Source organism: Pleurodeles waltl, chromosome 6, assembly GCF_031143425.1.
Source record: "Pleurodeles waltl isolate 20211129_DDA chromosome 6, aPleWal1.hap1.20221129, whole genome shotgun sequence".
In the NCBI taxonomy this organism is placed as follows: domain Eukaryota; kingdom Metazoa; phylum Chordata; class Amphibia; order Caudata; family Salamandridae; genus Pleurodeles; species Pleurodeles waltl.
The window spans coordinates 842,477,479-842,497,483 of record NC_090445.1 but is presented as its reverse complement, the minus strand read 5'-3'; the positions used below and the strand labels follow the sequence as shown (position 1 = coordinate 842,497,483).

The window sequence follows — 20,005 nt, the reverse complement described above, 5'->3', positions numbered from 1 at the left end:
CTGGATGAAAACATTCAAACCTTGTTTAAAAGACTCCCCATCCTCATTGATGTCAGGCATCAAAGGGGAGCTATCTGACTCCATGGTAAAATTAGTTAAATAATAAAAGCAGAAGTTAGGAAAAAACAGGAAGGAAACAGTTAACTTTGAGCCCAGAGGAAAAAAATTGACACTCACCTAAGGCGTGTGGAAGAGAGCTCCAAAGAAGCTTGGGGGCAGAGACTGGAGCCGCGCCCCTTGGGAACTACAAGGCAGACGAAGCGGAAGCGTCCTCGGAAGAAATGGAGAAGCTGTTCAAAGCAATGAGGAAACGCTTGTGGAGACGGTTAGAATAACCGTTGCGACGCTCGCGCAAAGGATAGGCCGAAACCGAGAGAAAAATGGGGGCGGGAAGGGGAAAGCCTGTTTATGAGCCATAACTCTGAGGAAGGTGTAAAATTGAAAATGGAGCAAGCGCTTATGAAACCACCAACGATATAATGAAAAAACAAAATGAAACAGTACAATATACTGAAACGAAATAGGAGTACTTATCTTGACTGCGAGCAGCAAGAAAGGAGGGCTGCTTGCAGTCCAGAGAGTACTCTATGGTCCTTGGTGCCGTGCTATTGGTGCTGCTGGTGCCCACGTTTTTATTCCCATTGGTTAGCTGTAGCATGTTGCTAAGCCTCTTGGGAAGTGTCGTTTCTTGACTGCTGCTATATTATTAAAGCATGAAAAGAATGCATAATAGGAGCCTCAGGTCTTGACATAAAATTGCCTATACAAACAAATGTTTCACATAAATTGGTGCTACAATCCTCTGCAGCGAACACTTGGGATTTTTATTGGAATATGGAAAGGATTGTCCATGTTTGGAGAAAGCAATAAAACTGCAAATAACAAAGAGAGGTGCAACTATGGTACTGCTTCCTTTACCCACTCTTGCTAACCTGAATTTGCTTTTAGGTAAAAGGTTAGATGTCCGATTCAGCCAGCAATAGGAGTATTCAGTTTCAGGAAGAACTGCTAATCCAGAGGAAAATTCACCACGACCTTCTCCACTGTAAAAATAGCATGGTAGGGTGTTCGTACAGTGGATCGCTCCTCTGCACACTTGAGGTTTCCTGGTACCACTTAATTTAAAATTCAGTCCTGACTCACTACTGACAAGTGAGACTAAAAAAGGATGTAAACAGCGAAGAGTCCTGGGCATTCTCCCCACTACACATTTCGAAAAGTTCTAGGATCCAGTCCACATTGCATACAGGAAAATAACATGAAATTGAAGGGGTGTGGTCAACTCCAAGTTAGAGTCTGGGAATTCGGCTATGTACAGATGCTGTTTTCAAAGCGCTATTTCACTGGTGTTCTTGATTATACTGGTTATAAATAGAAGATAGAAATATAGGGGCTGATTATATAGAGATCCATTACAGATGTAAAACACTGTAAATAATCCATCTCGGAATACTTATATCCTACCTCTTATACACTGAAGGCAAGAACTGCAAATATATAAGTAGGCATCACATACAAACAACATCATTTCAGGAATATGTAGTTCTAAAGTCTGGGGACTGTGTGTTCCAAGATTACATCAGCATACTACCGATGGCCGTGGCGACTAAAAGAAAACACACATTAAAGTATAAATAACAGGTCAGCTTCTATTTGAGTTGTGTGGAAATTTACTGAGGCTTCTGCAACAGACAAACACGCATTCTTTTTATTTTGTGTGCGCGAAAGAAATACAAATCACAACAAAAACCTGATATTATTTCAAGTAGTGATTTCCTATACATATGCCAGCCTCTTGGTTTTGAACACTATGAATTGCTTTTTAGTGGACATTACATGTGCATTGTACTAACTGTCACCTTGTCAATGTTTTCATAGAATGATGGTCTCTTTTTCACTATTTACGTTGTTGTTGTCGTCACATTGTATTACCTATCCTTAAAGAATTTTCATAAAATTCGTTTAATAACGATTCTGAGGACAGCCATGAAACTAAACCCTGCTTTTGCATAGTGTGATGTTCTTCACTACTTCAATCAATTAAGTCTCAGCTTGTTGTAAATCATTGCATAGGAGCGAATTAATCGGATTACATTTTGAAATCGCTCGATATCCAAAGGGCTCATAATAATAACAATGGTTCAGGGCTCCCTTCATTTCACTTTAAAACCATTCTGTCCAATTTGTAAACTATCTATACTTATCTGGGTAGTCAAACTTCGAATATTTTTAATCAACATCCTAATCCGTGCTTTTGAATGTGACACAGAGAAAAGGTGACCTGTGAAGTTTGTTTCCGATGAGAGTATTGCTGTCGATTAGCTATGCCGCTATCTTCTACCAAATGTGAATTTACAGCTTTTCAAAATGAGCTAGAAATCAAAAGACTGTTGGTTAAAATATAATTAAACAATAAATATTCAATGTTCGCAGCCTGTGCATCGTGAGCTATTAAGCACAAGCCCAGGGACGCCGTCTCCATGCATGTCTTGTATGGATGCCGAGGTACGTATATATTACGAGGCAGGTAGAATATAGCAGCGTGGACCTATGCAGTCGGCCATTTTTGCATGGGCAAAGGGAGATACGTGAAAGCCAGAAATACGCGAATTGTGACTAGATATAGCTATTCAAACAGAGAAAGAACATGAGCATAAAAATGAAGGAAACCATAAATAATTAATATTTCACGAACACATACATTTCATTCTTAATAACCAAAGTAGTGAATGGTTCCTTTTACGCCCGGGATCTGGAAAGTCCCAACAAACCCAGCAGTGATCTTAGCTTTTGGCGCCAGAATCAGAAGCGATTTCTCAGCATGATGCACAGCGCAAAACAGTCAAAATCCTGGATGTGCATTTTAATAATACATTTATAGAACGTGTAACGGAGAGAGAAGCAGAGGCCTTCGATTCCTCCTGTCCACATCTCTTTTCTACAGTTACTTTGCAGCTTTTTCGCAGTCCCTCAACGTTGCGTTGACCTGCACTGAGCTCATCACCTGCCAGAGATGTTCCAAATTCTACCACAACAGTTGATCTTTTCAGCAAGTATTTGTCAAGCAGATAGGCTTTCTTCTTGGTACTTGCAGATCATTTAAATACCACAGCTCTAATGAGCCCTTAAAAGGGAGAAACAGAAAAAAGTCATCCTTAATACAATATTCTTAATTTGTTTGTTTTATTTTTTTTATATTATGTCAATTGGGATAGTATTTCCTGTATTAGCACGGAAGTTGTTATTATACACATAATTAAAAACACACATGATCTCCAAATGTTCTTTGAGTCACCACCATTGCTCTCTCCCCGCCGTCAGATTGTTACCTTGAATGCCCTTCTAAAGTCTGGCCCTTGAGACAGCTTTAGCTACCTCTAGAACAGTACTTCACAAACTTTTCAGAACCACTACCCAATTTTTAGAAGGACAAACCTTCACGACCCACCTAGTTTTAATGGACCAGGCACGTTTTTTTTTTTTTAATGTAGCCAAAGCACTGTGTGGTATCGTACTGTCATTTACAGTCAGCACATTTTCACTTCAAACGGCCAGTAAATTTGCACAGACATACAGAGTTACTGATTTAACTATATTGCACCCAAATTATAATGTGTGGAAATCGGGTTTCAATGAATATTTATCATTTGTGCATCAACAAGTAAAGTGTCTTGATCATATAAAAAAATATATTTCCATCACACTTCAGCATTACAAAAAGTGCTTCATTTTTGCTACCCTAGCTGCTGAATGTGTACAGTTCATTTACAGGAATTTTCATTTTGTTGTGGTACAAAAAATGACATCCCACAGAGTTTCTTTTCACACTCTCTGTACCCCAGCAACACTGTCACATAATTCACTTTACTCTTCTTTCTCTAATTGCAAACTAAGAAGATTTGTAAACACCAAAGCCCATGTTAAACAAGCACTGGCAAACCCAATAGGTTTTGCCTATGCAAGAAATATTGGTTTAGCTGATATCTTTTAGCACAGCAGCGTGGCATGGCGTAGAGTGATGTGGAGAGGCGTAGAGTGAGATGGTATATAGTACAGGGGTGTACAGTGACAAGAGTGGAGTAGAGTGGCATAGAATACAGAATGAAATGGCATAGACTAGAGTGGAACTGTGTGGAGTGGGGTAGACTGGCATAAGTAGAGTGGTGTGACAGAGTGAAGTGGCATACAGTGGAGCGGCACAGAGTGAAGTGGTGTAGAGTGGCATACAGTGGAGTACAGTGGAGTGGCATAGAGTGCATTGGTGTAGAGTGGTTGAGAGTACAATGCAGTGGTATAGAGGGGTACAGAATAGAGTGCAATTGTGTAGAGTGTAGTGGTGCATAGTAGAGTGTAGTGGCATACAGTAGCACAGAGTAGAGTGCAGTGGCATGGAGTGGTGTAGAGTGGCATAGATTTCAGTTAAATAGAGTAAAGTGGCAGAGTTGAGTGGCACAGAATGCAGTGGTAGGGTAGAGTGGTACAGAGCAGAGTGGCACAGAATGCAGTTACTCAGACTGCAGTGACTCAGAATAGAGTGTAGTTGTGAGTACAGTGTTGCAGGGTAAAGTGGTGTAGAGTAGAGTACAGTGGTGTAGAGTACAGTGCAGTGATATAGAGGGGTGCAGATTAGAGTGAAGTGACAGAGTGGTGTGGCGCACAGCAGACGGCAGTGGCACACAGTAGTGTAGAGTGAAGTGGCACACAGTGGAGTGGTGCTGAGTAGAGTGCAGTGGCGTAGAGTGGAGCAGAGTAGACTGGCGTAGAGTGCAGTTGTTCAGAGTAGAGTGCAGTGGAGTAGAGTGCAATGGCTTGGAATGGTGCAGAGTAGAGTGCAGCGGCACAGAGTGAAGTGGTGCAGAGTAGAGTGGCTTAGAGTGGTGCAGAGTAGAGTCCAGTGATGTAGAGTGGTGCAAACTAGAGTGGCATAGAATGTATGGTGTAGAATAGAATGTAGTGGTGTAGAATGCAGTCATGCTGAGTGATGTGGAGTGGCGTAGAATGCAGTGGTGTGGGTCAGAGTAGAGTGCAGCAGCATAGAATGCAGTGGTGCACAGTAGAGTGGTGCAGGGTGGAATGCAGTGGTGTAGAGTGCAGTTGCTTAGTGTAGTGTGGTGCAGAGTGACATGGAGTTCAATGGCACAGAATGTGGTGGTGTAAAGTAGAGCACAATCATATAGATTGGAGCTGAGTGGAGTGATGTAGAGTGGCAAAGAGTGCAGTGGTATAGAATGGTGCAGAGTAGAATATAGTAGAGTAGGATGGTGCAGAGTGGAGTGCAGTGGCCTGGAGTGGTGTGAAGTGGTGTGGAGCAGAATGGTGCATAGTAAAGAGTGCAGAGATGAGTGCAGTGTGACACAGAGTGTCATAGAATGGAGTTGTGTCAAATAGAATGCAGTGGTGCAGAGTGCAGTAGAGTGTAGAGTGATGTAGAGCTGAGTGGCGTAGAAAGCAGTGGCTTGGAGTGATGTAGAATAGAGTGCAGTGGCACAGAGTAGCATAGAGTGGAGCGGCAAACAGTAGTGTGGTGCAGGGTAGAGTGGAGTGGTGCAGAGTGCAGTGGCATAGAGTGAAGCTGCATAGAGTGTAGTGGTGTAGCATTGCATAGAGTACAGTGGTGTACAGTGGGCTGCAGTTGTGCAGAGTAGTTTGGTGTAGAATGGAGTGGTGTAAAGTGCAGTACAGTAGAGTGATGAGGAGTGGGGGCTTATAAAGTGCATTCGTGTGGAGTGGCGTAGAGTGGAGTGTTGAAATGAATAGTAGAGTGGAGTAGTGCATAGAGTGGAGTGGTGCAGAGTTGAGTGGCATGGAATGGAGTGGTGTAGAGTGCAGTAGAGTAGTGATGTGGAATGGGGTGGCATAGAATGCACTGGTGTGGAGTGGAGTAGTGCATAGCAGAGTGCAGTGGAATAGAGTGCAAAGGCATAGCATGGTGTGGAGTGGCAAAGTTTAGTGTCATAGAAAGTAGTGGCATATAATGGTGAAGAGTAGAACAGAGTGGTGTAGAGTGATGCAGAACTGAGTGGCACAGAATGGAGTGACACAGGGTAGAGTGACACAGAGTGAAGCGGAATAGAGTGGAGTGGGCAAGAGTGCAGTGGTGCAGAGTAAAGTGCAGTGGAATGTTGCAGAGTAGAGTGGTGTAGAGTGTAGCGGCAGAGTGGTGCAGAATAGAGAGGCACATAATGGCATGCTGTAGAATAGAATGTAGTGGTGTAGAGTGCAGTACCGTAGAGTGCAGTGGCATAGAAAGATGCAGAGTGGAGCAGAGTGCAGTGGTGTATAATGCAGTGGTGCAGAGTAGAGTGGTACATCGGAACAAGTTTCTTACCTTTGGTAACGCCTTATCTGGTAGAGACAATATCTTGCTGCAGATTCCGTACCTTTGAATTTCCCAGGCATTAGACTGGATGCTGAAGATTTTTCGTGAGCAGTACCCCTGCGTGCCAGTAGGTGGCATCGATTGGCTCCATGCAGTGTCGGCATCGTCCATGCCTTATGTAACATCGTTGTCACCTATATAGACACCACCTTGATGCACTGACATCAGCTACTTTTTCAAGACTTTACGTGCCAGAAATGTGGAACAATGAAGTCCACTGACACTGGTGTGACCAATCTAGGGCCCTAAAAGGGAGTGTCCTGAACCCTAGAAAATTGTCTGCAGAGCAGGGAGGAGGGTGGGTCGGTAAGGAATCTGCGGCTAGGTATTGTCTCTACCAGATAAGATGTTACTGATAATAACTTGTTCATCTGATAGACACTTCTAGCCTCAGATTCCTTACCTGTAAACAGATACCCTAGCAATACCTTCCCTGGTGGTGGGCTGCGGACAAGTTATTTAAATTAGGAAGTCCTGCAGGACCAAACAGACAAAATGTCCATCCCTGCGGACTTGACTGTGCAGGCAGTCATGTTTGGTAAACGTGTGTAATGATGCCCAAGTTGATGCCTAACTCCACGTTCTAACGGAGTCAGAGCTTTGGATCTGGTGGAATGTGCCCATAAGCCCTCAGGGCATAGCTTATTGACCAATGCATAGCAGACTTTGATGTAGAGAATGACCCACTGGAAGATAGTGCATTTCTGCACTGTCCTACCTTTCTTTGCACCTCAAACCCCATGAACAGTCGGTCATCCACCCAGAACTCTTTTGTAGGTTCAAGGTAGAAAGTCAAAGCTCTTTTCGGGTCCAGACAGTGGAGCTGCTCCTCATCTTTGGAGGACTGTGCAGTAGTATAGAAAGTGCGCAAGGAAACAAATTGTCCCACATGAATGGGTGTCATAACTTTGGAAAGCAAAGAGGCCTTACTGTGAAGCACCCGTTTGTCTGAAAACGCAGTCAAGTGTGTAGTCCGACATCTTGGTTTGTGTGCCGCTGTCCCGCTGCCAACTACTCCTGCAAAGGTGCCACACTCCTGCAGTGTAAGCCTCATAATTAAGCTGCTGTTTTCCTACTCTCCACAGCTTCCTGCCTTCAGCCTTCCCGCCCCCCTACTGCCTTGCCGACCTCCCAGGACTACTTATGAAGGCCACTGTGCAGCTTCATTGAGTAGCCCCGACCTCTGTGCCTGTGTGTTGCTTTACAGCTGCCAGCTCCTCCTGAAAAGGTGCTGAACTCCTGAAACTTGAGCCCCAGAATCAAGCTAGCTATCTGACCCTCTGCCAGTACCCGATACCCTCAACCTCTAGGCTTCCAGTTCAGGCTAATTGTATTACTGCTTATTTGATGGTTATATATTAGTATTATTCAGTTCTATTTAGCTTTAGTCTGATTTGTTTCTTTTGTTTTTGTGTTTTGTTTTGGGCTTGCTCGCTGCCCCTGTCACACTACTTTTTCTACCATTTTTCTACTCCCCTAGGCTTCCCGCCTTCGGCCATCACACCTACCCCACCCAACTCCCATGACTACTTGTGAAGGGCACAGCATGGCATAGGTAAGCCCATCTGCACCGACCGCACCCTAGAAACACCAGAGGTCCTTCTCCTGCCGCCACTGTCAAGTCACCTGCCATGCAGACCTGTCAGCACCCAACCACATGGCCACACAGAAACACACTCATCTAAGATGTATCCTGCTCAATGTACGATCCCTCTACAAGCACTCAACAGAGGTATGGGATACAATTCACTCCCTCAAGCCCAACATTGCATTCCTCACTGAAACTTGGCTCACCTCCTCCTCCACACCTGATCTTGCAGCAGCCATTTTGATTGGTTACAAGATCATTCACCACTACCAACCAACAAACCAGGAGGAGGCATCAGCATCACTTACAAAGAGACTCTGCAGTGCACCATCTTCACCGGCCACGGCCCTCAGCTCATGGAACACCCCAATTTTCAGATTAACACAGATGCCAGCATCACCCTCAAAGGAACCCTTGCCTACAGGCCTCCCGTACCCAGTCTTAGCTTCTGCAATGCCATCCCAGAACTCATCGCTTCTACATCGACACAAACCACTACATCTTCCTCTAAGTCCTAAACTTCTACCTCAATGACCTCAATGATACAAACACCAAGAACCTCCTAGACGGTATGAACATCATTGAGCTCAATCAAAAAGTTATGAAGGTCATGCACACCACAGGACACACTCTGAATGCCATCCTTACATCCAGCAAGAGCATTAAATTCAGCCACACGTCAGAAATCACTGGGCTGGACCATTCCATTGTCCATTTCACCTACACCACCATGCCCTGTCACCTCTCACTCACCCTCACACCACTCGGCGGAGCTAGTACAAGATCTCCAAGAAGCAATGGGCAGAAGCCCTCAGTGACCATCCCCCAGAAGCCACCTTAGACAACACTACCGTCAAAACCTTAAACTCCTGGATCACTGACTGTGCAGACAGACTAGCAGCATGCAAAATGGTCTCATCTAAACCCACCAAACAAGCAAAATGGTATACTCCAGAGCTCTGCTCACAGAAGTGCAAATGCAAGCAACTCCAGAGACACTGGTGTACCACTAAAGCTCCCAGTGACAGAGCCGCCTTCAAACACTCACTCAACAAATACTACAATGACCTAAAAAAAGGCAAGACATTAGACTTACTCACCAGGATCCCATCGAGTTCCAACAGAAGTAAGGAGTTGTTCAAGGTTGACAAAGAATTCACCAACCCTTGAGCAGCAGAAAACAACATTGCACCTACACAAGATCTCTACAAATCCCTCACCGACTACTTCCATGACAAAATATCCACAATATACAGAAACATAGCACCTCTGTCAATGGCTGTCAACACTTTCAGCCTACTCAAGCACACCGCCCCCTCCAACCATCACCACCCTACACAGCTGGAGCCTAGTCACCACGCAATCCACCACCAACATCATGCATCATGAGATCCATCCGCTCGGGATCTCCAATGGACCCTTGCCCTTACCACATGTTCAACAAAAGCAACAGTACCATCAACATCAAACTCACAAACATTCTCAACTTCTCCATCACAACAGCCACATACCCTGAAGAATGGAAACATGTCAGAGTCAAGTGACTCCTCAAAATAACCAACCAATCTCCCTACTTCCCTCCCAAGTGAAGGTCCTCAAGAAACCCATCAATCAGCAGCTCACTGTCTACTTAGAGGACCATCTCCCTGCTTCATTTCCCAGCAAAGTTCCTCAAGAAACCCATTAACCAGCAGCTCACCGCCTACTTAGAGGACCACAAACTTCTGTACTTCTCCCAAGCGGAATCATGGCCAACCACAGCATCGAATCTGCTCTTATTACTGCAAAAGATGACATTAGAGCCTTGTTTGGCCAAGGAGACTCAGCAGCACTCATTCTCCTAAACCTCTCAATGGTGTTCGACACTGTTTCCCATCATACGTTGATCAAAAGACTCCACGGGATAAGCATTACAGGAAACTCCATGCAGTGGATCGCCTCCTTCCTTTCCAGCAGATCACAAAGAGTCTTCCTCCCCACTTCACCTCTCAACCCAAGGACATCATATGCAGAGTACCCCAGGGCTCTTCCCTCAGCCATACCCTCTTAAACATCTAAATGAGTACCTTGGCCAGCATCGCCAGGAACTACGGTCTGAAAACAATCTCTGACGCAGATGACACTCAACTCATCCTCTTGTTATCTAAAGACACGTCCACTACAAAAGCAAATTTCCACCTCTGCATGAACTCCATTGCCAAATGGATGAAAGACAACTGCCTCAAACTTAACACAGACAAAACAGAAGTCCTTATATTTGGAAACTCTGCTACACCCCGGCGCGCCTCCTGGTGACATCACAAGCTTGGACCACCCCGCAACTGCTCAAACGCCACCACAAACCTGAGGTTCATCCTCGACAATAAACTCAGCATGGAGAAATATATCAAAGCAGTCTCCACTGCTTGCTTCCTCAACCTATGCATGCTACAGAGATTTTTCAAATGGCTCCCAGTCACAACTGGAAGAAGAGTCACTCAGGCACTCAGCACCAGCCATCTTGAGTACAGAAATGCTCTCTACTCAGGGACCTCAGCTCAACTCACAAAACAACTCGAAGTCATCCAAAGCTCAGCTGCAGGACTCATCATGGACATCCTAGAAGAACTTACATCTCCCCACACCTAAGGAACCTCCACTGGCTGTCTATGCACAAACACTGTCAATTCAACATCCTAGCCTATGCACACAAGGCCCTGCACAACCTGGGAGCCACCTGCCTCAACCACTGACTGAACTTCTACCACTCCTCCAGACATCTTCGCTCAGCAACACTCTCAGTCACAGCTCCTTTGGAGGTCATGTCTGTTCCTTCATCAGAGCCAAAACATAGAACAACCTTCTGTCTCATCTGAGAACAGCTCCAACACTCCAGGAGTTCCAGAAGGGCCTCAAGATATTGCTATTCAACTACAGCTCTGCAGCCAGCCTACAGCACCTCGATAACCTTATGGGTGACAAGTACGCTATACAAATCCACAGATTGATTGATAGGCTTGGCTGAGACAGCCTAGAGCTCACTCACCCTCCAGGAAGATGTTATTGCTACAAGAAATTCTGTTTTGAGTGTGAGCAGCCAGAGGGAACAATTGTGTACAGGTTCGAAAGGAGCACAAATTAAAAGGGTAAAAACCAAAGTAAGGTCCCACTGAGGAACAATGAAAGGTGACGGGGGACATATGTTCAAGACGTTTAAGGAATCTCTTACCAATAGTGGACTAAAATAAGGAGGGTTAGTCAGGCAGCTTCAAGAAGACAGACAGAGTAGAAGCTAACCCTTCAAAGTACCCAAAGCAGAGTCCTGCTGGGCAAGAATAAAAAGAAGGACATCAGATAGAGAAGTAGAAAGCAGATCAATACATTTCTGTGTATAATATACTGCCAATGTCTTCCATGGGCAGGCATACACAGTCTTGGTGGAGGGATGCCTGGCTGCAGAATGACATTGGATATTTCAGGAGGGAGGTTGAAAGCTGTCAACTGTCGCTGCTCAATCTCCACACAAGAAGACAGAGAATGGACTGGTTCAGATGGAGGACCCTCCCTTGCTGCTGCGATAGAAGGCATTCCCCAAGGGGGATGCTGTATTGTAGAAGCTCGGGATACCAGACTCTCCGTGCCCAGTCCTGAGACACAAGGATGACTTGGGCCCGGTCTATCCTGATCTTTTTGAGAACTCTGGGCAGGAGTGTTATGGGCGGAAAGGCATACAGGTGGCCTGAGCTCCACTCAAGACAAAAAGCGTCTCTAAGAAATAGGCGCCATGGAAACTCAAGTGCACAAAACTGCTGACATTGCCCATTCTCTTTTGGAGGCAAAGAGATCTAGCCAAGACTCTCCCCACTGCAGAAAGAGACACAGGGCCACCTCTGGATAGAGACACCTCTTGTGATGTGCTAGTCATCGGCAGCTGAGTTTGTCTGTTCTAGTGTGCAGAGAACCTGCCAGGTTTTGAACCACCAGGAATTTGCCTTGCTGTTCCAGCCAAGTCCCAAGACACAGGACCTCTTGACAAAGGGTCCCCATCTCCACATTGCCCTGTTTGTTGTAGTACCACACGATGGTGTGTTGTCCGTGAAAACCTGCACCAGTCTTCCTTTGACGGAGGGTAGGAAGGCTTGCAATGCCAGTCGGATCACTCAGAGCTCCAGTAAGTTGATGTAGAGTTCCGATTTCACCAGAGACCAGAATCCTCTGATCTCCACCTCTCCCAGATGACCGCCCCATCCCGGGAGTGACGCTTCTGTCAATACTGAGAGATGTGGTTGGGAAAGGGGGAGGAGTCTGCCTCTGACCCAAATGCAGTTAGTTGGGGACCACTGCAGGACTTTTGCAGTTCCCTCTGAGATCTGGACCATGTCAGAGATTCCCCTGATGCCATGCCCACTTGAACTTCACATCCCACTACAGAACCTGCATATGCCATATGGCATGAGTTACAAGCACGATGCACAAGGCCATGAGGCCAAGCAGCCTCAGAGTCATTCTCACTGAAATCCCGGATAGAGGCTGAAACATCAGTATCATAGCCTGAAAATCCTGGACTCGCTGATCAGCATGATAAGCCCAAAACTGCACTGTATTCAGAACAACTCAGATGAAAGGGAGCATCTGAGAGTGAGTCAGGTGCAGGTATGTTTATAGTGAATCCCACCAAATGCAGGAGCTCTGCCATAATCTGGAGGTGGGAGATGACAGCTTGGGGCGAACCATCCTTCAACTGCCAATCGTTGAGATATGGGAAGACTAGTACCCCTGATCTCCACAAATGAGCTGTGACCACCGCCATCACCTTGGTGAACACCTGAGAAGCGGTTAGACCAAAGGGGAGGACAGTGAACTGAAAGTGCTCTAGACCAACCGTAAACTGCAGGTAACATCTGTGGGGAGGTTAGATGGGAATATGGAAATACATGTCCTGCAAGTCCAACGCTACCATTCAGTCTCCTTAGTGTAGGGCAGACAAGGCCGGATACCTTTGTTCTTTCTGGGTATCAGAAAATAGCAGGAATAGCAACCACCGCCTTCTTCTGACATTGGAGCCCTCTCTATGGCTCCCTTGGGCAAGACAAACGTGACTACCTCAAGAAGCAAGAACAAATGATTCCCCATCAGCCAATCGTGTGTTGGAGGTATAGGATGACGGGAGGATTAGAAGAGGAGGGAGTAGCTCCTCAGAATGATATGTAAGACCCACCTGTCCAATGTTATGGACATCAAGTGGTGGAGATGCAGCAGATTCCGCCACTAACTGGTCGTCCATGATCTTGTAGTGCATGATTAGGAGGGCTTAGGGGCTAAAACTGCCAGGGGTGCAGGGTGTAGTAGACCTCTGGCTACTTCAGTCACTGGGTTGGCATGAACTGCACCCATGCATAGCTTGGGAAGCTTCTGCAGAACTGTGGCTGGCATAGGGTTTGCACAGTAGAACGCCTCTTATGAAACGGGAGAAAGGCAGACTGACGAGGACGTGAGGCAGCTGGAAGGCCCAGGGACTTGGCTGTATCCTGCGAGTTCTTAAAGTGCTCCACTGCCGAATCTGCCTTTTCTCCGAAGAGATGGGTACTATCTAAGGGCATGTCTGTTAGGGTAGCCTGGACATCCCCCGAAAAGTCAGATGTTCTCAGCCAGGCATGACGTCAAAGCATCACCGTCGAGGAAACTGTCTAAACCACATCTATTGGTGAACTTGGCAGCATCCCTCCCATCCTTGACCGCTTGGGAGAGAATAGTCTGGGCCTCCACCGGGAACTGTGGCAGCACAGCACCTGCACAATTATATCCCACAGGGTTTGGGAATAGCGGGCCAATATGCATGTGGTATTCACTGACCGCAATGCAAGGGTGGTGGAAGAAAACATCTTCTTTCCCAAGCTACCCAGCCTCTTGGATTCCCTGTCCAGGGGAGTGGCAGGGATCGTGCAGTGGGATGTAGAGGCTTGGACGACCAAGCTCACAGAGGTGGGGTGCTGGGTGAGGAAGGTTGGGTCCCCAGGTGCAGGGCAATGGTGGCAGGCAATAGTCCTGTTCATAGGAGTCCCTGTGCTGAGCTTGGACCAGGTTTCCAGCAGGACACCAGCCTGTGCTTCATTAAAAGGGAGCAGGGGTCCGGAGGAGGAAGCTCTCGAATGCAGCATTTCTGTCAAGATGCTCGTCTTGACTGCCACTGAGGGCAGCTCGAGGGCTAGGACCTCAGCTTCCCTTTTCACCACCCCAGAGTATTTTGTTCCCTCTACAGCCACCATAGGGAGAGAAATCATGCCAGTATCTGGAGAGGTATCCAGTCCTCTGGTACCACCCAGTTACTCACACCAGTCCATGTTTTCCTGTCCTTCCAAATGGTATTCTAAAGGGTCCAGTGACCTCTCCCCATTGTTCCCCTGAGGCCTAACCCTTCAGAATAAGGCTCAGGCACCAACCTAGGACATGGGGGTCTGTGAAAACTGGAATCGGGGCCAGTCGACTTCTTTCCGGCTTCGTGTCAGCATCGGGACCAGTGTCAGAGGGAAGGTTGTGGTGGCATGACTGGTGCCAGTCCGGATCTGTGATCAGATCCATGGGGGCTCCATTGGGGTCGAGGCCAAAGCCTCTGGTGAGGAACCTGATAGGGAACCCTCTGACCCCCGTGGGGCCCAAAGGTGCTCTTGAGAGGTCGACCGACGCAAATATGTGGCGCATGGCCTCGTAAAATTCTTTCCCCTGAGAGGTGGTTGCTCTGTTTCCCATAAAAGCGGGGCGGCGCGAAGTCAAACCTGGCAACAGCTCCTCAGAACTGTGCCTCTCATCGGGCGACAGACAAGGAGAAGTTTAAGCACGCCTCGACTTCCTGTGCTTCTTATGCCTCTTTCCAGAAAGTCCCAAGGACTTGGAGAGGGGAGAAGAGGACTTGGAGCTCATGAAGCGGTCCCATGACCTTCCCCTCTATTGGGACCAAGACCACCTAGGAGTCACGCAACACATCGCCGCCTGACAGGCTGCTAGCAGCTTCAAGAGCTGCTCCCTCAAAGTCTTCGGTGCCATGGCAGCAGTCTGAGCACGACTTGGAGTCGTGGTTGCCCTTGAGACACACCAAATAGGGGTCTGTAGGAAAATGGCTCCCTTTTGCAATTACCCCCCAACTTTTTGCCTGATATTGATGCTGACTTGACTGAGAAGTTTGCTGGGACCCTGCTAACCAGGCCCCAGCACCAGTGTTCTCTCACAAAAAATGTACCATTGTTTCCACAATTGGCACACCCCTGGCACACATATAAGTTCCTTGTAAAAGGTACTAGTGGTACCAAGGGCCCTGTCACTAGGCAAGGTCCCTAAGGGCTGCAGCATGTGTTGTGCCACCCTAAAGGACCACTCACCTAACACATGCACACTGCCATTGCAGATTGTGTGTGTTGGTGGGGAGAAAAAGGCAAAGTTGATATGGCATCCCCCTCAGGATGCCATGCACACAAAATACTGGCTTAGGTAAGTCACCCCTCTAGCAGGACTTACAGCCCTAAGGCAGGGTGCGCTATACCACAGGTGAGGGCATAGCTGCATGAGCCAGATGACCCTACAGTGTCTAAGTCCATTCTTAGACATTGTAAGTACAGTGTGGCCATATTAAGTATATGGTCTGGGAGTTTGTCAAAACGAACTCCACAGCTCTATAACGGCTACACTGAACACTGGGAAGTTTGGTATCAAACTTCTCAGAATAATAAACCCACACTGATGCCAGTGCTGGATTTATTTAAAACTGCACACAGAGGGCATCTTAGAGAAGTATTTTACCCAATACTTCAGTGCAGGACTGACTGGTCTGTGCCAGCTTGCCACTGAGCTGAGTTTCTGACCCCCTGGGGCGAGAGCCTTTGTGCTCTCTGAGGCCAGAAACAAAGCCTGCACTGGGTGGAGGGGCTTAACACCTCCCCCTTGCGGGAACTGTAACACCTAGCAGTGGGTCTCAAGGGCTCAGACTTCAAGTTACAATGCCCCAGGGCACTCCAGCCAGTGGAGATGCCCGCCCCCTGGACACAGCCACCACTTTTGGCGGCAAGTCCATAGGCGATATTGAGAAAAACAAGGAGGAGTCACCTACCAGTCAGGACAGCCCCTAAGGTGCCCTGAGCTGAGGTGACCCCCGCTTTTAGAAATCCTTCATCTTTGTTTTGGAGGATTCCCCAATAGGAATAGGGATGTGCACCCCACCACCCCCTCAGGGAGGAGGCACAAAGACGTAGCCACCCTCAAGGACAGTAGCCAGTGGCTACTGCCTCCTAGACCTAAACACACCCCTAAATTGAGTATTTAGGGGCTATCCTGAACCCAGGAAATCAGATTCCTGCAACATTAAGAAAGAGGAAGGACTGCTGACCTGAGAGCCCCGCAGAGACGATGGAGACACCAACTGACTTGGCCCCAGCCCTACCAGTCTCCAGACTCAAAGAACCTGCACAGCGATGCAACCGACTTGACCAGCGACCTCTGAGGACTCAGAGGAATGTCCTGCACCTAAAGGACCAAGAAACTCCCAAGAACAGCGGCATTGTTCAGAAACTGCAACAACTACGCAACTTAAAAAACTTTTAAAGAGACTCTCCCTTCCCGCCGGAAGCCTGAGACTTTACACATGAGTCAACCTCCCTACACCCCCACAGCGATGCCTGCAGAGAGGATCCCCCTGACCGCAACTGCCTGGTAACAAAGGAACCCGACACCTGGACCAAGCACTGCACCCGCAGCCCCCAGGACCGGGAGAAACCACCAACCAGTGCAGGAGTGACCAGCAGGCAGCCCTCATCCTAGCCCAGTCTGTGACTGGCCCCCGGTGCCCTGCCTGCATCGCCTAAGTGACCCCCAGGTCCCTCCATTGCTTTCTACAGCAAACCCGACGCCTACTTTGCCTACAGCACCCATCCGCCCCTGTGCCGCTGAGGGTGTGTTTTGTGGGCTTGTGTGTGTCCCCCCAGTGCTCTACAAACCCCCCAGTCTGATCCCCGAGGACGCAGGTACTTACCTGTAAGCAGACTAGGACCGGAGCACCCCTGTTCTTCATAGGAACCTATGTGTTTTGGGCCCTCCTTTGACCCCTGCACCTGACCTGCCCTGTTTTGCTGGTGCTGTGGATTTGGGGTTGCCTTGAACCCCCAACGGTGGACTAACTATGACCAGGAGACTGACTGTGTAAGTGATTTACTTACCTGAGAAACCTAACCAAACTTACCTCCCGCAGGAACTGTTGATTTTTGCACTGTGTCCACTTTTAAAATAGCTATTTGCCATTTTAACCAAAACTGTGTGTACTACTGTTTTAAGTCAAAGTTCTGTACTTACCTGTCTGACGTACCTTGCATTTTATGTACTTACCTCAAATCTTGAATCTTGAGGTTCTAAAATAAATTAAGAAAATATATTTTTCTTTATAAAAACCTATTGGCCTGGAGTTAAGTCTTTGAGTGTGTGTTCCTCATTTATTGCCTGTGTGTGTACAACAAATGCTTAACACTACCCTCAGATAAGCCTACTGCTCGACCACATAACCACAAAATAGAGCATTAGTATTATCTAATTTTGCCACTATCAACTTCTAAGGGGAACCGGTGGACTCTGTGCATACTATCTCTCACTTTGAGATAGTATATACAGAGCCAACTTCCTACAGGGTCTGTACCCAATATGGCACAATTACACATCACCTCATGGTTTCAAAAAGAGATATTTCCTTACCGTAGGTAAGTATCTTGTACATCTGATAGAGACTTCTAGTTGCAGATTCCTTGCCTTTGAACAGATACCCGAGCAATACCATGCCCGGTGGTGGGCATGCGAACCTAGATCACACCAAAAAGTCCTGCAGGACCGAAAGGCCAAAGTAGCCGTCCATTCAGACCTGATTCTCCAGGCAGTAGTGCTTAGTAAAAGTGTGCAGAGATGCCGACGTTGCTGCCTGACAAATATCCAGGAGTGGAACGCCCTGTGCTAGCACCGTGGAAGAAGCAGTAGCTCTGGTGGAGTGAGTTCACAAGCCTTCGGGAGACTGCTTTTTAGCCAGAGGGTAGCACATTTTTATGCATAAGAGTACCCATCTGGAAATGGTCCTCTTCTGCACCGCCTCCCCCTTCTTTGCACCCACATATCCCACAAAGAGTTGATCGTCCACCCAGAAGTCTTTGGTACGATCAAGACAGAACGCCAACACTCTTTTTGGGTCCAGATGGTGGAGACTCTCTTCCTCATGAGAGGGATATGGGGGTGCATAAAAGGTAGGCAAGGTGATGGACTGTCTGACATGGAAGGGTGTCACTACCTTTGGTAGAAAAGAAGCCCTTGTGCGAAGCACCACTTTGTCAGGATGTATGACAAGTAAAGGTGGCTTAGATGACAGAGCCTGGCGTTCACTAACTCTGCGGGCAGAAGTAATGGCAACTAAAAAGACAGTCTTTATAGTTAAGAGCTTTAGAGGACAGTTGTGAAGCAGTTCAAATGGGATACACATAAGGTAGGTTAAGACCAAGTTGAGATCCCATTGGGGCATGATGAATGGGATAGGAGGAAAGAGATGTGTGAGGCCTTTAAGAAACTTCCCAACTATGGGAGATTTAAATAAGGAAGGCTGATCAGGTAACCTTAAGAAAGCAGAGAAGGCAGAGAGATATTCCTTAAGAGTGCCCAATGTGGAACCCTGCCGGGCAAGGGATGGAATAAAGAGAGGAACTTGAGAGAGAGGAGCAGATTTAGTATACAGTTTTGGTTGAGGGACGCCTGGCTGCCAAGATAACGTCACAGACTTCAGGTGGCAAGTCAAAATACATCAACTGTTGCCGCTCAATCTCCACGAAAGAAGTCACAGAATTGACAGGTTTGGGTGGAGGATCTTCCCCTGCTGCTGCGACAGAAGATCCTCCCGAAGGGGCAGTCTGATCGGAGGGGCTATGGCCATGTTCAAAAGCTCGGGATACCGGACTCTTCTTGCGCAATCCGGAGCCACCATTATTGCTTGGGCCCGGTCTTGCCTGATCTTCTTCAGAACTCTGGACAGAAGTGGTATTGTCAGGAAGGCATACAGGAGGCCTGAATTCCACTTGTGACGAAAAGCGTCACCGAGCGAGTGCCGCCTTGAAGACTCCAACGCGCAAAACAGCTGACTTTGCACATTCTCTACAGAGGCGAACAAGTCTAACCAAGGTTCTACCCACTACAGGAAGAGACCTTGTGCTACCTCCTGATGGAGATGCCATTCGTGGTCGACCATGGATCGTCTGCTCAGTTTGTCTGCTCTGGCATTCAAGGAGCCTGCCAGATGTTGTACCACCAGGCATTTTGAACCAACAGGATGCAGGAAGCCATGAGGCCCAGCAGCCTCAGAGTCATTCTCACCAAAATCCAGGACAGAGGCTGAAACATCGGTATCATAGCCCGAATATCCTGGACTCACTTTTCGGGAGGATATGCCTGAAACTGTACTGTATCCAGAACAGCTCCGATGAAAGGGAGCGTCTGAGAAGGAGTGACTTCGGCACTTTGATAGTGAACCCCAGTGAATGCAAAAGGTTCGCCGTAGTCTGGAGGTGGGAGGCAAATGTCTGGGGCGAGTTCGCCTTCAACAGTCAATCGTCGAGGCAGGGGAAAACTGGGACCCTTAACCTGCGCAGATGAGCTGCCACTACTACCATCACCTTCGTGAACACCTGAGGGGCACTGGTAAGGCCACAGGGGAGCACAGTAAACTGAAAGTGCTCGGGACCTACCACGAATCGTAGGTAACATCTGTGGACCGGCAAGACGGGAATGTGGAAGTATGCATCTTACAAGTCCAACGCTACCATCCAGTCTCCGGACAGTCCGGGCCTCCTCCGGAACTGCAGGCAGCACTTGCGTGACCGTATCTCAGAGAGTATGGGAATAACGACCCAAAAGGCATGCAATGTTCACAGACCGCAGCGCTAGACTGTTGGAAGAAAACAACTTCTTCCCCAAATTATCCAGTCTTTTTGATTCCCTATCTGGGGGTGTGGCAGGGAATTCGTCAGATGAAGAAGAAGCCTGGATGACAAGGCTCT

The 20,005-nt window shown here is 47.5% G+C and overlaps 1 protein-coding gene across 2 annotated transcripts in view; it reads right to left on the bottom strand.

Moving 5' to 3' along the window:
- Positions 1-789: 789 nt before the first annotated feature.
- Positions 790-20,005, bottom strand: part of BTRC (beta-transducin repeat containing E3 ubiquitin protein ligase) — a 1,279,452-nt gene continuing 1,260,236 nt past the window's right edge. Inside the window, exon 14 of one of the 2 annotated variants that reach the window (XM_069239552.1) lies at positions 790-3,124. The gene's annotated coding sequence lies outside the window, so the exon portion shown is untranslated. The remainder of the gene's footprint in view (positions 3,125-20,005) is intronic. The other variant, XM_069239553.1, reaches the window with a different exon arrangement.